Below are 12,937 nucleotides of genomic sequence, written 5' to 3'. Positions count from 1 at the left end.
TTATATATTCTGACCTTTAGCAAACAAAACTTCTTCTTTTCTATCATGTTCATACAGAAAGAAATCCAGTACGTAATTTCAGGGAAAGTACACTGGGAACATTTCTTGTGTCACTGACCATGGCATTAAGTCAACACAGGAATTTCTTCTGAGACTTGTCAATACCTCAGCATTTCTTATAGGTCCAAGTTTATGGAAGAATATCAATACAAAATGTTCGCACATCACACATGTACCTAATGTGTTTCAGTCTGGCAAGGTAGACCTGAGACTCCCTGAGAAAAAATGAAAGGACAAAGAGTTGCTCATTGTAGGAGGTGCTGGACAGCACATGCTGACAATTACTGTGTGATCTGAAAATGTGTATTTTGCTTATGTTTCCTTTACAGCAGAGGCAGGATGAAAAATAAACTGTGCTTCATCTTTTTTCTTTTTCCAAAACCTAAAATTTATTCATAGAAAAACACTTGTGGGCAATCTGTAAGGTTTCAGAACAAGGAGAGGAGGGAGAAATAGAGCCTAAAGCAGCAAAAAACAAAAAGTAAGGAAAAAATTTAAATGCAGTGAACAAAACTCCATCAACCACTAGAGAACCACCACCATGTTTCAGTTTGGTTTACAAACTGTAGCCTGCACTGACTGAAAAATTTGGTTTATACTTTCAACTTATGCCTCATGTGGGGATCCAGTTCTCATGTCTCAAATCAAACACAAATACCTAGGAGAGAACAAACCCTTGGCATAAAATGAACATATGATGTTTCTATATACAGCACTGAAAGGAATTTTCTCTCCTAGACACAGAATAAGTGAAAAACAAACAGTTCTACTGCAGGAATATTTGCAGCACCACACTATTCTCATTCTTCTTATCAGTCAGCACAGATCTCAATGGAGACATCAGGAAAATGGAGAACAGTGGGATGTAAGAACTTCCATCAGATACAGGAATGCCTACAGGACCAGGTCATGAGGAAGCTGAGCTCTGCTGTGGTCAGTGTTGTGTGTATGTAACACCTACAGAGAAAATCAGTTTTGGTTACTGTAGAGTAATTACCAGCCAAGATGCCTTCCCTTCCCTCAAGCAACAGCTCAGACAGATACTATCAAAAGACAGGAAACTTAGCTAAGGATTAAAAAAAAAATCCACATTGCAAACAAGATAATATACAACATTAAAGAATGAACAGCTTGAACAGCCTTTTGTGGATTAAATAACATACTGCCTCAAAGCAAACTGGGCAGCAGAAAATGCAACTAATAAAAAGCACCCAGCACATGAGTGCTGAAAGAGTGCCTCACTTTTTTTATGCAGTAGTACTTCTTTTCTGTATACACCTGGACACCCTGATTTGCTCATCTCTCTAGATTTTTTATGACATAATGATTATCTCAAGCCATTTGAAAGTGCAACAAAGGAGGGACATCCATGAGCAACTTCTTTGTTAAGCACAGCAAGTGTCCATAGTGACTCACCACACTCATCCATTTTCCTCTACCTGAATAAAAACATGCCACTAAAACAGGAAATTTCAAGTTTCAAAGGTGCTAAGTCTTAAGAGGCCATGAAAAATGCTGTCACTATTAATTTTTGTATTTCACTTGACTAACTCATCTGTCTCCATGACTTCACATTGTATCTTTTCAACAATTAATCCACATTTGAATTGTAGAGGAACAAGCTAAGTCTAACAGCATACTAAGTAGCAATGGCACTTTGTTTCCCCTATGAATGATACTTTCTCCTGCCTGTTAATATTTCCTTATACCAAGTCTGTTTACCAAACAGCTAAAAAGTTCAGATCAAAGGTTAGGGAAAAAGATGCTACAGTCTACATTTTATTAGCAGACAGTGTGCAGTAAGCATTTTGTAGGAAGAATGGCAAGCTGTATCCTCAGTTATCTAGTTGGATAGCACAGTGATGGCCAATGAAAGCTTTTCTCTTTGCATCGTACAGGTTGTTTCCAGGGCAGTTAATGTCTGGCTATAATGTTAGCTCCCAATAAACATCTCATTATTTTGCTCAGTTCTGCTCAACAATCCCCTTTCAAAAACAATCACCCAAGCCCATCAAAACTTATTGCAGTTTTCTATTTTCTGGTTTTGTATGTCTCACGCTATGTAATTCATTCAGATGGCGACCAAGGGATTTAGTGTTGAGGTCAAACAAGTTACAGAAGAGAAAAACTGCTTCTTGATGTGTACTTAACTTTTAATGCAGCATGCAGTTGGAAGCCGTGAGAGAGTTAAACCTGCCCCAGACCTCACCAGCTGCTCTGTGCACTTCCGAAATAACCTTGGGAAGGAGCTAGCAACAATCTGTGTCCCAGCTCCCAGAATGCCAGGCATTCACACATCACAGCAACAGATGCTCGATTACAGCGCTGCAGCTTTCTGTGCTGGCACACTTCCATTTGTTCCCAGCCATCATCCCCACTGACCTCCTACAGACCTCAGATCAAAAACAAAGCGGGGAAAACTGCAGTCAGGATCCCAGACAAAATGCAGCTCTCCCTGAGTAGGATGTTACCTGACAAACGAAAACCAAAAGCACACCAGAGTTCAGCTACACTCACAGTAATTACCACACAATGACTGTCATTAAGACAGTGCTTACATTAGTAAATTTAGCATATAACAATTGAATCTGGCAGAACTCTTTCAATCCCAAGAAATCAGTATAAAATTTTCCCTGTTACTTAATGATCATAAAACAAGATGTGATTGGCCCATACAAAACCAAGAAGCCTATCCTGCTTGTTTAGATAGGTCACGAGATTTCCTCAAATATTGTTGAAAAGGATGGCCCTTAACTTCAGCTTCACTCCCAAGAATCTTGGAAAATATAGTGCTATTTACCAGTACCCCAGACAGTTGAGTGAAGTTTCTATTTCCACAGACCTTCTGTGTCATGACTGATCCTGACAATTTTTTCCTGCGTTATGAAGGGATTTCAAAGTAAAATCTTCCCAAGCACAAAGAACAGTCTCCACATCAGTTCCTTTCCACATAAGTGTTTGCCAAAAAGATGATACTCATGGGAAAATATTTTTTTACGCTCAACTAGGAATGTTCAAACAAGTTCATTCCTATAACTGTATGAAAATTATGACACAGAGCAAGCACGAGAATGAATGTAAACAAACCCTATCCGTGAACTTACCCTTGAAATAATGTACATAACTGGTATAGAAAACTCAGATACTAATTAATAAAGGAGCAGCAATGCTTGAGTTTTTTGCCAAAACATGAATAAGACATTTAACCTAGAGCTGGTTGGGTAACCTGAAATACCCTAGCCTTAAATCTCCTTCCCTTCTATAACCGGCTCTTACCTACAGTAAAAAGATATCTGTGCCTGAAAGGCCCTATGCATCAGTTCATATTTTGTTTCAGAATTTGTATCCCTTGCAAGCAAACAGATCTGAAACTCCAGCAAAAAACAAGTTCCTGAACTGCTATACAACAGTTTTCAATACACGGCATACGGTGGTCAGGCAACTCTGCATTAGCACAGTCAAAAAAAGCTTTAGAGCACTCCCATGACAGCTGATGTGGAAGTCTTCAGGCAGAAGATGAACAGTGGGTGGCAGCCACCTCCAGTCCTGCAGCTCTTCACCTGATGAGCTCACCAGCCAAAAGTCCTATAAACCATCTCCCACAAGGTCTGCATTTTTTTAATAGGCCCTCTGGGAATCCAGACAGAGGTCATCACTATGGTCACTGTGTCATGCAGCCATTCCAGGAAGTTGGAACAATTAAAAACATTGCATTTGGGTACAGAAGTGTCAGGAGGCTGAGCTGTTTCATTCATGAGCCTGACAAGTTCATGTGAGGGGATTTTGTGGCCTTTTGTCTCCTCTGTTCTTCTACTCTGTCCTGGCAGGTGTCATTAATAATCCTTTTGTGGATTTCACTTGGTCTGACCTCTGTTCAAGAGGCAGACTACAGTAAATCCTCTTGAAGGACCAGGGTGTTATTCCAACACTAGCTCTGCCTGCTTTAGAGAGAAACCCCAGAGAGCTGCATGGGTAGAGCATTTTTAGAGGGTGTGTGAGAACATTTACACCAGTGCTCCTTTTGATAGGTGTTTCTTAGTAGCCAGTTACCATATTGAAGGGAATAATCCTTGCAATCCCTGTTTAGGGCTGGACACACGTACACACAAGCAGATCAGGGCTTTTTCAGGCCCATTACCAGGATATCAAGTGGCAGCAGAAACGGCACAAAATGTTCTGCCCCATAAAAAAATCTCAGATGCTAATGAAACCATAACAATTGCCGGGGAGCCAGCTTTCCTGTGTTCTGGGAAAGCAAACATAGATTTGATATGCCAGGGGTCTCATATTCCACCAAAAACAAATAGCTTCAAGGGTTAAAGTCAGCAGAAGACAGATGTGCTGCCTTTTCCCATCAGCCACCCATATCCTGTGCCAAGTCTGCTTGAGACCACAGTGACAACCGAGTGGAAGTCAGCTGAGGCAGCCTAAGAATCTCTTGCATAGCACAGATTTGGAAACATTCATCCTTCCCTCAACAGCTGCTTTCAGAAGGTCTTCAAGGAATAATTTGGAATACAGAGGCAACTGGACAATGAAACCCTCAGATCATGGCTATAAATACTGCCTTTCCCCACGGCTATTTTAGTTAAGGGCCAGTCATGCCACCCTTACACGTTATTCAATCCACTTGCATTAACTACTCAGAAAATGTTTTATTAATGAATTAACTTTCCAAAAGCTCATTTAGCTCCTAATTCCATCGGCTTTCAGTAAGATGCCCAGCTGTCATACATCTCAGAGCCTGTATCTCAAATGGACAGAACCAAGTGTCTCCCAGGTCTCTGCTGTGGAAGTTTCTGCACCTGATACCTTTTTCAACCTAGAAATAAAACAACACACACTTTCAAGGTAATGTTAGTGTAGGAAGAAATATAGAATCTGGTCTTCATTGGAGGCCTCTGGAGGCAGTTATGGACAAATGTCCACAGAAGTCCACCCCTCACAGAAGTGCACGCAGTTTTACAAGTATGGTGAATTAGCATAATTGTCAAAAACCACCAATTAGGAGCACAAGGGGTGAAGCAGTCAGAAGTGAGAGGAAAGCTAATGTCTTCACAAACAATTTGATGGGTGAATGTATGGGTCTTAACATCTTTGAAATGGGTCGTAACTTCTCTACTAACTTTGAGCAGCAAGCTTGTTGCAGAGCCAGAGACCTTGGCTCCTGAAACAGACAAGGGTCTACACAAGCCTTGACTTTGGGGTAAAGTAACAGGTTCAAGGAGGAAACATGTGGTAGGCCATTCAGGAAGGCTGTACCTTCCTAGTGTCACTGAAACTGCAGGAAAATCAAAAGCCCTCCAACAATATTTTTAATGTTAAAGAATCGAGGCATTACTTTTTTCTGGCCAGAATGTGCAACAAAAATAATTTTAATCCATGCATAGGCCAGACAAATATTCAAAACAGTCCTGGAGCTGGAGTCGCTGGTGCCCAACTCCCTGGACTACATCCAAACCATCAAGGAATTGGAGAATTCCCTGCATAAACGCAAGAACAAGAATGTGCAGCAGATCTTGACCAACACCACCATCATGGTGGTCAGTGTGGTGGCAAGGGGGGGGGAGCAGCTGTCAGAGGAGGAGCTGGGCAGGATTGAGGGTGCTTGTGACATGGCACTGGCACTGAGCAGGGCAAGCTGTGCATCTATGAGTACACAGAGTCCTGCGCGTCCTTCATCACCCCCAACCTCTCCCTCATCCTCAGGGCCTCCATGGCTGCCAAGATCATGGGGGTGGCAGGGGGCCTGACCCCGCTGTCCAAGCTGCCGGCCTGCAACACCCTGCTGCTGGGGCCTTCTCCTCTACCTCCGTCCTGCCCCTCACCGGCTTCATCCACCACAGCGACATCGTCTGGGCCCTGCTGCCAGATTTGAGGAGGAAAGTGGTGTGGCTTTTGGTGGCCAAGTGCACACTGGCAGACAGGGGGAACAGCTTCCATGAGAGCAGGATGGGAAGGCGGGCTATGAGCTGAGGGAGGAGATCGAGCGCAAGTTCAACAAGTGGCAGGAGCCAGCCCCGGTGAAGCCGCTGCCAGTGCCGCTGGACGGGCTGAGGGAGAAGAGGAAGGGCCAGTGGTAGTGGAAGATGAAGGAAGATCCACAAACAGGCCGACAGGATGAGCTTTGGGGAGATCGAGGAGGATTCCTACCAGGAGGACCTCGGGTTCAGCCTGGGCCACCTGGGCAAGGCCAGCAGTGACCATGTGTGCCAGGGCCAGGTCAATGAGGCCACCAAGGCCCAGATCAGGAAAGCCTTGCAGAGGACCCTGCAGAAGCAGAGTGTCATCCACAGGGGCAAATCCACAATGTGGGACTGAGATGCAGCTCAGGCATGGCCTCGAGCGTAGCCTTCACCCCCTGTAGGGGTTGGAGATTGTGAACCTGCAGGTTGCCATGAAGAAAGTGGCTGAGACCAACCAGAAATATTTCTCCTGCATGGCCAACTTTGTCAAGGTCAAGGAGAACAAAAAAGGTATCCCCATTCCCCCAACCCCACTAGGATCCCCAAATCCCACCCTGCGACCCCCAAACTCCTGAGGATTCCACCCCAATGTCACTTCCCCAAACTTTTGATAAATATTGGAATTTGTGGTTGGATTGTCAGGGGGTCCTGGATGGATTTTGGGAGGTCCTGAATAGAATTTGGAAATCCCAGGGAAAAAAAAAGATTTAATATATATATATAGACTACAGAGTTGCAAATATATGTGTAAAAAATGCAGAGAATATATAAAACAAAAAAAAAGGCAAAAATCAATAGGCATCACACCCGCTTTGATATTAAGAAGTTACCATGGTAACACCTGCACTGCAGCCTAGAATGAAGCAGGCCTTGCTGCAAGTCCTCTGCTAGAACTATTGGAGCTTGACATTTTATTCCTTACAGTACATCAGGGCTAAAATATCAGCCCAAAAAGGAGACAACTAAACCCTGGCCACTAAGTAGTACATTTAATGAGGAAATAACTGTAGGCAGAACTGACGATTTTCCTGGGCATTTAATTGACTGAATCTTATGCAAAAAACTTAAACCAACAGAAACTGATTAAGAGCTGGGCCTGGATTAAGTTGTGTTTGTGAATTTTACAGCCTTAAAATCAATCTAATACTACAGATGCCAAACTCATATATTAGTACAGCTTCCTAAAATGAGAAATATGTTCCTGGGAGAACACATCACATTAAGCAGTACACAGGTCTCATTTTTCAAGTTGGTTTTTTTTATATCTTCAAAAATATATATATAGTCTCCTTGTAATCCTAAGAGTCCTCTCCATCCCCTTGAAATCCATCACCCATGGCACCATGAATTCTTGAGCACCTGCATGTGTTTGGTTTGTTAACACAAGCCCTATTTATTTTCTGTCACTCAAAGCAGGCAGCTGCTCACAGACTATGCACCAGTGAGCCCTGGCTCACTGTGTCCTTAACTCTCCCACTTGAATCCCAGAAGAGGGCTGATGTGCAAGCTACTGACCTTATCTTCTAAAGGAAGGAATGGAAATACAAACATGTTCCACAACAGCAGCTTGGGAAGAGTTACTTGACAGAAGGAGCAAATTCCTGTCTGCTTTGTTGTATCACTTCAGGCAATCTCTTATTTTGCCCACAAAAAGTTGAAAGACACCTCCTCTGACATCTTCTCCTGTGCCTGCCTGGCACAAGCTGCTAAACAAGCCTTGATAACATGAAAAGGCATCTCAGTCATTACTGACCTAAAAGGCTGTGAGTAACATCAGATCTAAAAATGCCTGCAAAGTTTTCTTTCCACCTTAGTGTTATTCCATGTTCCACCTAATGATGGAAAATAATGGTAAATACCAGCTCTGCAGTCATGGATTAAGAAAAACAAAGAGGCCTTTTTTTTTTTAAATAATCAGCTCAAAAGACACCTTATCTTCTGTATCAAAAGCAAGAGGTAATTGAGAAAGCTAGAAGGATAATTCACTTTGGCCAATGCCAGAAACTTCTGTATCCATCACAAAATTAAAATACCACTGAAAGAAAAGACCAGTAGAAGTTACCCTATAGAGACACATACCTGTATACCCCATTAAGTACAACTGTCATTGTTGCATTTAGTGAAAAAAGTGTAATGGTTCTGCTTACTGGGGAATTTTGTAATTCTAAATTTTATCTGAGCCATTCTTCCAGCTCCTTCAACTGCCAGTCCTTGTGGGTTTTGTTATGCAGGCCCTGGGAATGTAGAGACCAGCTGCAACAGCTGGGATCCAGTTTCACTTTCTGTCTTATCTTATGGATCTACAAACACTTAATGTCAACCTTCAGAAAATTAATACAGATCACACCCTTTGAAGCACAGCATGATGCTTTCTTTAGTTTGCTTTTGTAGGGAACTTCTGCACAAGTCCAGGCCTCCATCAGCTGCATGTTTCCTCCCAACATCTGTGGCACTGGAAACATCAGACCAGATACCTTGAAGACTATTAGTAACAGAATGAGGTAGCTGTAACAAACAAAACAGCAATAAATATGCTCAGCTGGTTACAGTTTTCTCCTCTTACCTCTGCCTAACTTGTATTTTGATCCACCTCTCTCATGCCATAAAGTCAGCTTCCTTGCATGCACACTTCCTGTTTATAATTTGGAGTCAATGCAGAAATTACTCATAATTAGGAATTACATTTTTCTGAAGATATTAATTCCTGTTTATTTCAAAATAAAATTCTACATGTCCTGAGTTCCTCTTAAAAATGTTTATAAATCATTCTGCAAGGTTTTTTTTTTTGAAATCATGATAACTTGGCTATGTACACATACCACTTCCACTGTTTATAGCAAGGTTTGCGGCAGCTTTTTGCTGCTTTCCTAAGAAAAGTAAAGCTCATCTATTCCCCAAAAAAAGCTGTCTACTGACTTCTAAAAGCTATGTAGCTGAAAAGCACTTTTGACATCATGGATTATCTGGCAGCTGGCTACTAAAAAATGTTCCCAAATACTGAGCTTTAACAGCAATTTAATACCAAAGGCATCAAGCTTAAAAATAATGTTTTGAAGACAGAGAGATTTTTGAAGGAACCACGACAGAGCGAATCCAGAGAAGGGCAATTAACCTCGGGAAGGGTCTAGAGGACAAGTCCTGGGAGGAGAAGCTCAGGGGGCTGGGGTTGTTTAGGCCGGAGAAGAGAAGGCTCAGGGTTCACCTTATCACTCTCTACAACTGCCTGAAAGGAGGTAGTAGAAAGGTGGGGGTTGGTATCTTCTCCAAGACAACCAGCAACAGGATAAGAGGAAATGGTCTGAAGCTGGGCCAGGGGAGGTTCAGGTTGGAAATCAGGAAGAATTCTTTCACTGATAGGGTGATTGGGCATTGGAATGGGTTGCTCAGGAAGTGGTGGAGTGCTTTCAGAAACAACTGAATATGGCACTCAGTGCTGTGGTCTTCGGTCAAAGGTTGTGCTCGATCCTGGAGGTCTTTTCCAGCCTTATTGATTCTATGAAGTCACAAAATTAACTAAGAGAAACAGATAATGGTGTGCCAGTGCTGCCATGGCAGCTTTAACTGAACCCTGCCATGGTCAGAAATTGTTTATGTTAATTACAATTAACGTTATATTAAAAGTTCCTGCCAAAGCAGAGCTCATAGCAAGAGGCATTGATGTCAAAATGGACAGCCCTGTGCTGCGTTCTGTAAAGCTAAGTGCTTTGTTTTGCCAAGCTAAGAATCAAATTCAACCCTCAACACAAACATTCTTACAAATAGCTTGGTCCATTAACAGAAAGCATATTCAATTAATTATTTACACTTCTTTATTGCATTATTTTACCAAGTCTGTTAAAAATACAGACCTTAACCTCCACCCCACCTCACTTGGAGAAGCATTAGAGATGTACAAGTATCACCTTGTCCTTCTCAGTTATCTAAAAACAACACAAAGACCTCTGACTTGCACTCAGCATCACATTCAGTAGTCACACAATTGCAAACTCTTAAAAGCATTCATTTCTCTGCCTGTACTGTTCTCAAACCCTAGCAGAACAGAAGGAAAACTATCTATAGGATATGGGAACATCGCTGTTGTCCTCGTCCAGTAATAGTGGCACATTGCAGATGACAGAGTGGCTTTTATTTTGAGGTTAATAGAATTCCAGTGTATTTTAAATTCAACACCACAGCAAACTTGTGTATATTTGATGCTTCTGTAAACTAAACTCAGGCTCCTCAGCTCAGCCTCTACAGGACAAAAATCATTGTTACAACACACCATCTCCAGCCAGCAGTGATAAACAATTTAAACTATCTCTAATACATACACATGTTGCAAGTGAAGCAAAAAACCCATCTCTAATTTTAAACTCTGGAGTTAAAGCCTAGTGATGGGTCAAGTGAAGCAAGCTGCAAGCCAGTATTAAGGGAATTTTAAGTCCATGAAGGGAATTTTCAGGTTAAAAAGGCATCACTCCACAGAAAGCTTCGCTGGTATGGTTTTAGCTGAGGTCACCATTTAAAAGCCATGCATATAAAAAGCCACTTTTATCAAATCAAGTGCTGCACCTGCTTTTATGCACATATTTTACCAGGACTGTCAGTGAAGAAGATACTGAAAACATGCAAGTCTAAAACTGAAGACCAGCTAATCAGGCCATGGCAAATCACTACAGTGCTTAACGGGCTTTTTCATGCAGGCACAGAATCTTACCAAAACAGCCTATTTTTACGTGAAACACTATAAAACCTAGAATTCCTCACAGTTTATAGCCCAGAACATGAAATTAATTACTATACTCTTCTGCAAAAAAGGACAGCATTTCTAAGTTTTGTTTGTTGTTTTTTTTTTTTTTTTCACAGCTGAACTAAAGCCTTTTCTTCAACTGTAGCAAAATTATGATCTCATATAGATGCTTACAGAGGGAATGGTTAGATTCTGCTCCAAACAGCAGAGGACTGAGCTGGAAGAGACCTCTAGAGATAATCCAATGCACCTATTTCACATAGGTTATCTACAACAGACTATCTGGGACCAGGTTCGTGTGGGGTTTAATAGCCCAAGAATAGAGATTTCACAATCTCATTGAGAAACTTCTGATCCTTCTTGACCACTTTCACAGGAGAAAGATTTCTTATCTATTGCCTTTTGCCCTTTCACTGGTGTAAGGCAGAGCAGTTCAGCTCTGTCACCTTTAGTGCCTGTAAATGATAACATTTTCTTTTACTCAGAAGACATCCCATGAAATCTAAGTTGAATTACCTGAATAAAAACTAGCTACTCTTAAATTCAAAGTCAAGCTTGGTAAGGAAGCTTGTAGATTAAAATCCCATCTGAATAAAAGAGATGCTTCAACCTCTGTATGCCTCAGCTCCCACAATCTTTGCACAGGAGAGTGAGCAGCACTTCCAGCCTCTTTTCAAGACCTGCACGACTGACTCATTTGATACAAAGATAAAGGGATGTACAATTGCTAGAAACAGGCACAGACTGAGCAGCAGGTATGAAAACAGCCTGAAGCTCCAGAATTCTTATTTAGCCTTGTAACAAATGTGAGCTTAGTGAATTCACAGGGAAGAACAGTCTGCATCACAGGCTATCCAGGCAACACAGAAATGGTTGGGTTTTTTTTCCAAAGTTTCTTGTACTATTAATTTGAATAGTCTTTTCTTAGACACACTACCAAAACTAACTACTACTGCGATCTGGAGACAGGATAAACTTGACATGGCTGTGCTCAGTCAGCAGCTTCCCTTCTCTACTGCCAAATCCAAATCCTTCCCGCAAAAAAGACAGTAAAAGCTTTTAAAAAATACTAAAATGGGCACATTCCAACTGTTCAAGCTCTGCCCATATTCAGCAAGTACAATTATTTTACCATAGCACTAAAAAAAATTAAAATAAAAGACAGAGGACTTGATACAGAGAAGTACAAGATAAGAAGCATTGTTTTTCTAATTAAATGGCAAGACTAAAATACTCACACCATCTTCTCATACACTTACGAGGTGCTACCTGCAGGTAGTTCACACAGAATCCTGAACCTTGAGCATTTAAAACTAGACTCAATAAGCTCAAGAAAACATTGACTAATACTCATTTCTGCTCTGGCAAAGGGAGGGACATGATAGGATGAAAGAATTAGATATTGACTCCATTAATGCACCTAACTCTGTGTTTTCCTGCAGATGTTATGACAGTGTAGGACAGGTAGCTACCTAAATAAGCTTAAGCTTGATGTTTTTAGCAACTTCTAACAAACTTCTTTCTCTCTGCCCTGTTGAGCTGAGTAGTTTCTGCTTCCTTCTAAGATAATAAGCAATCCCTACTGGAGAGAACATTTTCTTTGTCAATTTTCACATTTTAAAAGCAGATGTTACTCCCTTGATCATACCCTTTAATATTTTTCATACTTCTTTAATTTGGAACCTGTAATACCAAAATTTGTTATTTCAGCAAATCTAGGATTTTAACAGTACATTTGCTTGAATACAGAGCAAATACAGCCTACAAGACCTACCTGCATTAAAAGTTCTGCCTTTATCTACTTTTCCCCTGAATCTGACTTGGAAAGAATGGGCATTTCTATGGATCTCAGAGCAGCAGCCAACCAGCAAGGACTCAGGAAACAAGTCAATGAAAGCCAATTATGCAACCAAGACAGAAGGATGAACTGAACTCGAGTACTTGTGAAATTCATTACTGGATATTCTGCCTTTGCCTCAGTACAGCTTGAAGATTAAAAAGTTTAAAAGACAAGCTATTTTTTAGATAACATGTTCATTTCCTTTTTCCCTACTCTGTGCCTCTGCTTTAAAGCAAGTAAGACCAGCTTTCGTTTGTGAGCAGCTGGATGGAGCCACTGAACTGAGACCATATGCCCACTGGGATTTTAAGTGACTTCCCTTCAGTCCAGACAGCCTTG

General features: G+C 41.4%; 1 pseudogene; it reads left to right on the top strand.

Annotated features, from left to right (window-relative positions):
* Positions 1 to 6,601, top strand: part of LOC121339793 — a 31,580-nt pseudogene extending 24,979 nt beyond the window's left edge.
* Positions 6,602 to 12,937: the final 6,336 nt, after the last annotated feature.

This window comes from Onychostruthus taczanowskii, unplaced genomic scaffold (assembly GCF_017590055.1).
Source record: "Onychostruthus taczanowskii isolate IOZ18803 unplaced genomic scaffold, ASM1759005v1 scaffold38, whole genome shotgun sequence".
NCBI lineage: Eukaryota > Metazoa > Chordata > Aves > Passeriformes > Passeridae > Onychostruthus > Onychostruthus taczanowskii.
The sequence above is the reverse complement of the archived record's forward strand: the minus strand, read 5'-3'. Positions and strand labels throughout refer to the sequence as shown.